General features: G+C 37.1%; 1 pseudogene; it reads right to left on the bottom strand.

Annotated features, from left to right (window-relative positions):
* Positions 1–9,021: 9,021 nt before the first annotated feature.
* Positions 9,022–9,339, bottom strand: LOC136383331 (peptidyl-prolyl cis-trans isomerase FKBP1A pseudogene; annotated as a pseudogene).
* Between the last annotated feature and the right edge of the window lie 2,080 nt (positions 9,340–11,419).

The raw sequence follows: 11,419 nt of genomic DNA, 5'->3' as shown, positions 1-11,419 counted from the left end.
ATGAACAGCCATGCACAGGCTGTGAGGAAGCAAGGTCAGAGGATTGGCTTGTCTGAAACCTCATCTGAGCTCTAGCTCTTACTAGCTTGGTGACTCTGGGCAAGTTACTTTCCTTCTCCAAGTCTTAGTTTCTCCATTTGTCAAAGAGGAACATAATAGTATTTACTTTACAGGTTTAAGTGGCTGGGAGACCACTTAATCACCATTTCCACTGAATGGAAAAGAAGAAAGGAATCTATTTAAACTATGGGTCGTTAAAATTCACCTGAAATCACTGTGTATTCAGAAACCATCCCTGATCCCACCAGACAGAGTTTTTTGTGTTTTTTTTCCCCATATGACATTCTGCTATGGTGCTTCTCACACTTAAAAAGAAAAATACAACTTCCTAATTCCTCCACTGGACACTGTACTACCTGAGGGTAGGGATTATGTCTTTAATTTCTCTTATGTTTACAGTTCTAATATTGCCAGGGCATCAAGCACAGAGGGCACTCAGGAAATATTTGCCAAGTGAATTAATAAAGTCTGTTATTTGGCAATTATATATCTCACCTCATGTGTTTTTGGTAATTTTCCTTTGGTGCTGAGTCAGTGTTCAAAATTATTTTGCAGGGAAGGCATGAGTTTCACTGAATCGTTCAAATATACCCATCAAACTATTCTAGCTATCTTAAATTGGTTTGACAATCAACACCAACACAAAATTACTGTTTATGAGATGATTCTGTTAGAAGGCTCAGCAGTGATGCTGTGAAAATAGCTGTAATTTAGCAATTCAGTAGCATTTGACTCAGGGAAGGTGTTAGTAGAAATAATAACCTTTATCTTCAACTGACACCACCAAACCCATGTCAGACTTCTGGAATGAAGACTTACAGAGCAACTTAGCTATTAATTTCACATTATGCTTTCATTGTTTTCATAATATATAATAATAAAAGTTAATTTAGGTCCTGATTATAAGCCCCAAGGCTTGAGAAATGAGACTATCAAAGTAGATAACATTCTCACCTACCAGAAATGTAACTACAAGTTTCTTTTGATGTTAAGTTATTAATATTGTGACAAAAAAAGAAAAGAAAAGAAAGCCTTCCTGTACTCCCACCAATGAGGGAAGTGAGACAGATGCCATAGGCAATTCCTGTGATGTTGCTAACCATCTCCACTCCTCTACCTGGCTCTTCCTAATGTTCTTTCTAACTAAGAAAACACTCAAATGTCCTCTATATGCACCAACACTCTCAATTCTAAAGAAACAAGACAACTCACTGTAAACCCATAAAACTCTTAGATAAATGTTAACGCAACAGCTCAGCTCCCAATGCCCGTGACAACAAGGACACCACACAGCTGATATTCTAACCCTTTTTATTTTTAATTAATTAATTTATTTTTACATTTTTTATTATTAGTTTTAATGCAGTGACATTGATAAATCAGGGTACATATGTTCAGAGAAAACATCTCCAGATTATTTTGACATTTGATTATGTTGCATACCCCTCACCCAAAGTCAAATTGACTTCCGTCACCTTCTATCTGGTTTTCTTTGTGCCCCTCCCCTCCCCCCTTTTTATCATTACGTTGTTTTTCATATTCTACTTTATTCAGGATTAAAACACACTTCAGATCAAGCACAATCATTCATGCTTTAGGGGAAATTTAAAGAATCATTTAAATAACTATTTAACATGTTTCTGATATAATAGTCATCTTAGTTCACTGTTGTTATCCTGCAAACATAAAGTTGGATGGCAATTGAAAAGGGACCCTATTTAAATTAACTTTAATTCTTAAAGACAATACAGGAAACTTAAGAGAGATATTAAAATTTTCATATTGGTACCACAATAATAGCTTTTCTAGGAAAAGATATAGGGAGTGAGAAGAGGTTGTAGAATAAAACTGAAGTCCCTTCTCTGCTTTGTTCTGATAAAATATTAAGGCTGGTTCCACTTTAAAGTAATTGACAGTTTCTGGTTGCAATAAGCCTATTAAAAAACTTTTTGGGCCCTGGCGGTTGGCTCAGCGGTAGAGCGTCGGCCTGGCGTGCGGGGGACCCGGGTTCGATTCCCGGCCAGGGCACATAGGAGAAGCACCCATTTGCTTCTCCAACCCCCCTCCTTCATCTCTGTCTCTCTCTTCCCCTCCTGCAGCCAAGGCTCCATTGGAGCAAAGATGGCCCGGGCGCTGGGGATGGCTCCTTGGCCTCTGCCCCAGGCGCTAGAGTGGCTCTGGTAGCGGCAGAGCGACGCCCCCTGGTGGGCAGAGCGCCGCCCCGGGTGGGCATGCCGGGTGGATCCCAGTTGGGCGCATGCGGGAGTCTGTCTGACTGTCTCTCCCCGTTTCCAGCTTCAGAAAAATACAAAAAAAAACAAAAACTTTTTGGCTTATCTGCTTATTTCTTTGTTTTTGAAATAACTGAAGAATTGGCTTATTAAAATTAGTTGTAGTTAGATTTTTACTACATAAAATTTATCATCTTGGTCATTTTTAAATGTTCAGTAGTGTTTACTATACCCACATTATTGTGCAACATAGCTCTAAAACTTTTTTATCTTGCTAAACTGCAACTATACTTACTAAAACTTCCCTTTTATTCCTACCCCAAGACCCTGACAATTACAATACTTTCATACTGTCTGTTTCTAAGAGTGTGACTACATTAGATAGTCATATAAGTAGGATTATGCAGTGTTTTTGTGACTGGCTTACTTCACTTAGCCTAATATCCTCGATGTTTATCCACATTGTAGTATATGACAGGATTTCTTTCTTTTTTTTTTTTTTTTTTTTTTTTTTTTGTATTTTTCTGAAGCTGGAAACGGGGAGAGACAGTCAGACTCCCGCATGCGCCCAACCGGGATCCACCTGGCACGCCCACCAGGGGCAATGCTCTGCCCACCAGGGGGCGATGCTCTGCCCCTCCGGGGTGTCGCTCTGCCGCGACCAGAGCCACTCTAGCGCCTGGGGCAGAGGCCAAGGAGCCATCCCCAGTGCTCGGGCCATCTTTGCTCCAATGGAGCCCTGGCTGCGGGAGGGGAAGAGGGAGACAGAGAGGAAGGAGGGGGGGTGGAGAAGCAGATGGGCACTTCTCCTATGTGCCCTGGCCGGGAATCGAACCCGGGTCCCCCACATGCCAGGCCGACGCTCTACCGCTGAGCCAACCGGCCAGGGCCAGATTTCTTTCTTTTTAACACTGAATGCTATCGCATTATATGTATGTATCACATGTAATTCATCCATTCATCCAATGAAAGACATTTATGTTACTTCCATGTCTTGACGTTTATGAATAATACTACAGTGAACTCATGTGCATGTGTCTTTTTTGAGTTCTCTTTTACTCTCTTACTGTCTTCTTTTATTGAATTTTTGTGGTGGCATACCTTAAATCTTCACTTTCTTTGGTGTATCTTCTACAGATATTTTCTATGTGGCTACCATGGAGATTATGAAAATATAACAATCTCTTTTAAACTCATAACAACTTAACTTTAATTGCATAGAAAAACTGTCCTTCTCCCTCTTTTATGTTATCAATATCACAAAAAATTTTTTGTTAAATTTTTTTAGACAATTTTAACAGGGTGACATCAATCAATTAGAGTGCATAGATTCAGAAAAAAAATCTCCAGATTATTTTGACATTTGATTATGTTGTATACCCCTCACCCAAAGTCAAATTGTCCTTCATCACCATTTATTTGGTTTCATTATTGTTCTTCCCTTCCCCACTTCCTCCCTCTCCTCTCTTTCTCTCTCCCTGGTAATCACCACACTCTTGTCCATGTCCTTAAGTCTCATTTTTGTGTTCCACCTATGTATGGAATCATACAGTTCTTAGTTTTTTCTGATTTACTTATTTTACTCAGTATAATGTTATCAAGATCCATCCATGTTGTCGTAAATGACACTATGTCATCATTTCTTATGGCTGAGTAGTATTCCATAGTGTGTGTGTGTGTGTGTGTGTGTGTGTGTGTGTGTGTGTGTGTGTATAAAACATCTTCTTATCCAATCATCTATTGAAGGGCTTTTTGATTGTTTCCATGTCTTGGCCACTGTGAACAACGCTGCAATGAACATGGGGCTGCATGTGTCTTTACGTACTAGTGTTTTTGAGTTATGGGGGTATATTCCCAGTAGAGGAATTGCTGGGTCATATGGTAGTTCTATTTTTAATTTTTTGAGGAACCACCATATTTTCTTCCATAATGGTTATACTACACATTCCCACCAATAGTGAATGAGGGTTCCTTTTTTTCCACAGCCTCCCCAGCACTTGTTATTACCTGTCTTGCTGATAATAGCTTGTCTAACAGGTATGAGGTGGTATCTCACTATAGTTTTGATTTGCATTTCTCTAATAGCTAGTGAAAATGATCATCTTTTCATATATCTATTGGCCATTTGTATTTCTTCCTGGGAGAAGTGTCTGTTCATGTTCTCCTCCCATTTTTTTATTGAATTGTTTGTTTGTTTGTTGTTGAGTACTGTGAGTTCTTTATATATTTTGGATATTAGACCCTTATCTGTGCTGTTGTTTGAAAATATAATCTCCCATATAGTTGGCTGTCTGTTTGTTCTGTTGTCAGGTTATTTTTGCTGTGCAAAAGCTTCTTAGTCTGATGTAGTCCCATTCATTTATCTTTGCCTTCACTTCTCTTGCTTCATGATCAAGTAGGACTCATCCCAGAATCACAAAGATGGTTCAACATATGTAAAATAGTTAACATAATACACCATATCAACAAAACAAAGAACAGAAACCATATGATCTTATCAATAGATGCAGAAAAGGCATTTCATAAAATACAATATCATTTTATGTTTAAAACACTCAACAAAATGGGTAGAGAAGGAAAATATCTCAACATAATAAAGGCCATTTATGAAAAACCATCAGGTAACATCATATTAAATGGCAAAAAACTGAAGAATTTCCTCTAAAATCAGGAACAAGACAAGGTTTCCCATTCTCTTCACTCTTATTTAATATAGTGCTGGAAGTTCTAGCCAGAGCAATAAGACAAGAGAAAGAAATAAAAGGCATTCAGATTGGGAAAGAAAAAGTAAAGGCTGCACTTTTTGCAGATGATATGATCCTGTATATCAAAAACCCCAAAGACTCCACAAAAAGACTTTTAGAAATAATAAACCAATACAATAAGGTCACAGGATACAAAATTAATATACAGAAGTCTATTGCTTTCTTATATGCCACAATGAAACATCAGAAAATAAACTAAAAAAAATAATCCATTTTATGGTTGCAACAACAACAAAAAATACCTAGGAATAAACATAACAAAGAATGTAAAGGGCCTATATAATGAAAACTACAAAGCATTGTTAAGGGAAATTAAAAAAGATATAATGAAATGGAAAATTATTTCTTGTTCTTGGATAAAAAGAATGAATATAGTCAAAATGACCATATCACCCAAGTGATATACAAATTTAATGCAATTGCCATCAAAATTCCAATGTCATTTTTTAAAGAAATGCAACAAAAAATTATCAGGTTTATATGGAACTATAAAACACCCCGAATATCCAAAATAATCCTAAGGAAAAAGAAAGAAGCTGGGGCATTACAATACCTGACTTCAATTTATATTATAGAAGCCATGATAATCAAAACAGCATGGTATTGGCAGAAAAATAGACATTCAGACCAATGGAACAGAATAGAAAGCCCAGAAATAAAACCACATGTATATGGTCAAATAATTTTTGATAAAGGGGCCAACAATGGAGAAAAGAAAGCCTCTTCAATAAATGGTGCTTGGAAAACTAGAAAGCCACATGCAAAAGAATAAAACTCGACTACAGTTTGTCCCCTTGTACCAAAATTAATTCAAAATGGATTAGAGACCTAAATATAAGACCTGAAACAATAAATTACATAAAATAAGACATAGATACTAAACTTATGGACCTTGGCCATAAAGAACATTTTATGAATTTGACACAAAATATTTTATAATTTTATAGTTACAGTTATTTTTATGCTTTTATGTCTTAAGTTCTATATAAGAATTAAAATAGATTTACACACTACCATTATAGAATTACAGGATTCTGTATTGGTCTACATAGTTACCTTTATCAGAGAGCTTTATATTTTCATTTTTTTCATCTAGCATTCTTGCATTATAATTCTAAAGACTCACTTTAGTATTGTAAGACAGGTGTAGTGGTGATGAGATCTCTCAACTTTTGTTTATCTGGGAAGATCTTTATCTCTTCTAGACTTTGATAGATAGTTTTGTCAGATACAATATTCTTGGTTGGCATTATTATATTTTTAGCACTTTGAATATATCATTTCATTTCCTATGACCTGTTGTATTTCTGATGAGAAACCCATTGATAATCTTATGGGAATGCCCTGTACATGATAAGCTGCTTTTCTCTTTTTTCATAATTTTTCTTTGTATCATTGACCTTTGAGAATTTGATAATAACTGTCTCAGTGTCAGCCTCTTTGGGTTCATTCTAGCTGGAATCTTCTGAGTTTATAGAATTTGGTTGTTTATTTCTTTCCTAAAATTTGGGAGATAGTTGGTAAATATTTCTTTTGATTTTAAAACCAGTGTAAAGTACTTTTATTGTAATAATAAAACTTGATACTACAGTGCAAGGGTGGTAAATGGAGATAGTCAGTAATAATTTTTCCCACCTAGCTTTACCAGGCAATGGTGCAGTGGATAGAGAATTGGCCTGGGACACTGAGGACCCAGGTTTGAAACCCTGAGTTTGCTGGCTCAAGCATGGGCTCATTAGTTTGACATGGACTTACCAGCTTGAACGTGGAGTTGCTGGCTTGAACGGGGGGTCATAGACATGACCCCGTGGCTGCTGGCTTGAACCCAAAGGTCACTGGCTTGAAGCGCAAAGTTGCTGACTTAAAGCCCAAGGTCATTAGCTTGAGCCCAAAGTCACTGGCTTGAGCAAGTGGTCACTGGCTCTGCTGGAACCCCTTAGTCACGGTACAAATAAGAAAGCAATCAATGAACAATTAAAGTGCTACAACTACAAGTGAAGGCTTCTCATCTCTCTCCCTTCCTGTCTGTCTTTGCCTCTCTCTGTCTCTCTTTCTGTCTCTCTCTCTCACTAAAAAAAAAAAAATTCTCACTTAATCACTACACAGAACAACAAAGAACAGAGAGGGTGGAAGGACAATCCAGGAAACTTTGAGATCAGAAAGGTGAGCTGAGAATAAAATATCAGAAGATGCTGAAGCTGTGATAACTAGCATCATTTTCTTAAGACAACACTCAAAGATTTGTCATAATGGCTGGGCTTCCATTAGATTGTAAGTATATACAAACTGTACTTTCAATTTAAAGTTTTGATTGAAGTTCTTAAAATTTAGAAAGTGAAGCCTGGATAGCTATGAGATTATAAATAAAACAGTCTTGAATATCTATTAGGAAGAAAACATAGGAAGGGGGGGGAAAAGCCAAGCCACTAAGAAGGCTTCAGAGGTCGCTGCTGGCCCAGGACAGAAACCTGTAGTGTCCAACATCACAGTGAAAATAATTTACTTTTAAATTACAAGTATCGGGCCCTGGCCAGTTGGCTCAGTGGTAGAGCATTGGCCTGGCGTGTGGGAGTCCCGGGTTCGATTCCCAGCCAGGGCACACAGGAGAAGCACCCATCTGCTTCTCCACCCCTCCCCCTCTCCTTCCTCTCTGTCTCTCTCTTCTCCTCCCGCAGCCAAGGCTCCATTGGAGAAAAGTTGGCCCAGGTGCTGAGGATGGCTCTGTGGCCTCTGCCTCAGGCGCTAGAATGCCTCTGGTTGCGGCAGAGCGACACCCCAGGTGGGCAGAGCATCGCCCCCTGGTGGGCATTCCGGGTGGATCCCGGTCGGGCGCATGTGGGAGTCTGTCTGACTGCCTCCCCATTTCCAACTTCAGAAAAATACAAAAAAATAAAAATAAAAGACAAGTATATGATTTTATTCATATGTGGGATTTAATGAACAGAATGAGCTAACAAGCAAAATAAGACAGACTCACAGAGAGCAGGCTGACAACTTTTGAGAAGGTCTGTGTATGGGTGGGTGAGAGGATTAAGCTAAAAAAGGAAATAAAGAGAAAGATAAACAAATCTAATGGACATGAACAAAAGTGAGATGATTGCCTGGGGGAGGTAGAAGGATATATAGGGGGGAGAGATGGTGATACGTGGAGACTTGACTTGGGTTGGTGAATATATATATATATATATATATATATATATATATATATATATATATATATATATACACACACACACACACACACACACACACACACACACACACACACACACAATACAGTATACAGATGATGTGTTGTAGAATTGTGCACCTGTAACCTGTATAATTTTGTTGACCACTGTCACCCCAATAAATTCAATAAAAATAAATAAAAAGCAGAAGATTTAAGGGGAGAGCGTGATGGGGTAGTGGAGTTAAGGGTTCTTCCCTTCGCACTACCCCTTCAGTTTTGGGTAACACTCTTAATTCAACCCAAAGACATTTCTTTACTTGGAGCCAATTAGGCCCTCAACAGTGCTTCAAATCTTCTATGATTTTGCAGCACAGCAGCAAGAATGTTAAATATATAATAGACAAAAATTTCATTCAAAAAAATAAAATAATAAATATTCTTGTATATCCTCCATAACAATTCTCAATCTAAAAGTTAACCTGTTATTTGTGCTGTTAATATCTGATGAATCCTTAATTGGAAACTTATATCCAAAGGACTGAAACTGAACCTTTACCACAAGACAAAATAAAAAGAGTCACTTGAAGTTTATGGCATGTAGTTTAGATCAACACACATACAATGAGAAAGAGGAAGAGCAAAGATGTGTGACACAACACATTCAGTTGGGATAGATGTTTACACAAGGAGTGTAGTGGAACATCAGAAAAAGCTCTGAACCATTTGCGTGTACATGTTAGGGGTGCCAGATCCTTCCATAGCACACTCAAAAACAGGAAGTAAGCCATTCCTGTCATTCCAGTTTTAGAAGCTCCACGTCAAAGACAACAGTGGCATTTGGTGGGATAATGCTTGGGTGCCCAGTGGCACTATAGGCATAGTCTGGAAATACTTTGGCTCTCTGATGCACACTCATTTGGGCAACCCATTCTTCCCAGCCTATCACATCTTGCTTGCCTAGCATAAACTTAAAGGGCTTGTTTCTGTACCCAGAAGAATCATATTTCTTTTCATCTTCAAATATCCCCGTGTAGTGCAGCAAGCAGATCTGGCTACACTTTAGGAAAGTGTGCCCATCTCCAAGATAGATGGTCTCCACCTACACTTCCATGAGGGTGATGGCATGATGGGAGTCATGGTCTGAGACAGGACCTGGTGGTGGTTCTGAGGCTTTGCCTTATTCACTAGTAATTATTTCTTAAGGCACTCTCTGCTTCTATCTCTTCCTCTTCTTCTCTCGAACTTATGTTTATATTGGTCCATTTGATGGTGTCACATTGGTCTCTTAATTTTTTTTTCACTTTTCTTCATTCTTTTTTTTTGTTTATCTGCCTTGATAATTTCTTGATAACTTAATAAGTCATTTGTTCACAGATTCTTTCTTCTATTTGATGAAGTCTATTGTTGAACTCTCCTAGTGAGTATTTTAATTGTCATATTTTTCAACTTCTGAATTTCAGTTTTTTAATAGTATCTATCTTTCTTTTTATATATTCATTTTGTTCATGCATCATTTATCCTGACTTTACTTAGTTGTTTATTTTCTCTAGAAGTTCATTGAGCTTCTTTAAGATGGTTATTTTGATTTTTGTCTCATAATTCTTAGGTCTCCATTTCTTTTTTTTCTTTTTTTTAAAATTTATTTATTCATTTTTTAGAGAGGAGAGGGAGAGACAGAGAGAGAGAGAGGAGAGACAGAGAGAAAGAAGGGGGGGGAGGAGCTGGAAGCATCAACTTCCATATGTGCCTTGACCAGGCAAGCCCAGGGTTTCGAACCGGCGACCTCAGCATTTCCAGGTTGACGCTTTATCCACTGCGCCACCACAGGTCAGGCAAGTCTCCATTTCTTTAAGATTGTTTTTATGCTGGCTTGGGAGAAGGGCTCTTATAGGTGAAATGCTTTTCTTATCCATTTCAATGTGGCTGGTCTTGGGCTTGCACTTTCTTGGGATACAGTGACTTTTTAAGTGATTTCTGGAGTTCTCTTAAAGGGTTTTTAGACAGTATGTTGTTAAGTTGGTGTCTTAGTGAGGGAATGAAGTTTGGAGCTTACTGTTTTGCTAACTTGCTAAAGTGATATTTTAAAAGTGCATTTAAAAGTACTTCTCTGTTAGTAACCTTTACAACAGGACTGGTAACTACTCTGCCTGAGGTGGTAATGCTAGCCATGATAGTTAAACACCTTAAGGAGATTTGAATACATTATATTTATTTTTTCAAAACTTAGTAACAAAGACATTTTCTCCCTACTTTCCAGTTTTGAAAACAAGTATCTTAAGAAATTCAGGAACTAGTCCAAGGTTAACAATCATTTTGGATTCGGCCTCAGGCCTGCCTGGCTCCCGAGCTATTGTTTTTCTTAGTCTACCATATCCTGCTGTAGAGTCATCTATTAGAAAAAAACAGATTATTGAAATACATTCATGAAGAGGATTGTTTTATATATTCTTCTGAAATACTATTAAATCTAATTTTCAATTTAAATTGCTATTTCTGTAGTGCTTTAGATGTGAAGATATTAGTTGGATTATTCCTTGACCTATGCATCTTTTTCTAAGTTTAATTTTGTTGTTAAAAATTTGGATTACTTTAAAATTTTCAGTAATCACAACATTGTCATAGGTTATTAACAAGTCAATACAGCATTATTCTGGTATAGACTTTTCAGAAAAAAATATTTTCTGTAAAAGACGAATTATTGGAAGGCAATAAACTTGACACATATTCAAATAACAGCAAATTTAGAAGATTTTACATAAATGATTACCATTTAACTGTTCTAGCTTTATATGAAAAGCAATTAGAGATTCTATTATAGATTCACATGTATGAATAAATAATGAAGAATTACCTAATACTCTAAAAGTAGGGTCTTTTTCATACCTATTTAATTTCCTTCTCAAAGAATTAAATATATTACAGGCATTAACCTTTACATCTCTTAACTTTTTCTTGTAATTCTGATTAATTGTAATCAATAATGCATGCTAATTATATAGACAAATGAAGAAGGTTATATACCCAATGGTTAAGAATCATTATGAATTCCTGGCCTGACTTCACCACTTAAACTGTGTGACCTTAGCAAAATCATTAACTTTCCTGTGCCTTAATTTTCTCTATCTGTAAAACATATATGGAAAAAACCAGAAAACATTTCCTTGCCAAGTGTTAAGGTTTAAATACAATGA

Source organism: Saccopteryx leptura, chromosome 11, assembly GCF_036850995.1.
Source record: "Saccopteryx leptura isolate mSacLep1 chromosome 11, mSacLep1_pri_phased_curated, whole genome shotgun sequence".
Lineage (NCBI taxonomy): Eukaryota > Metazoa > Chordata > Mammalia > Chiroptera > Emballonuridae > Saccopteryx > Saccopteryx leptura.
Note: the sequence above shows the minus strand (reverse complement) of the source record. Positions and strands in the feature narration are given on the sequence as shown.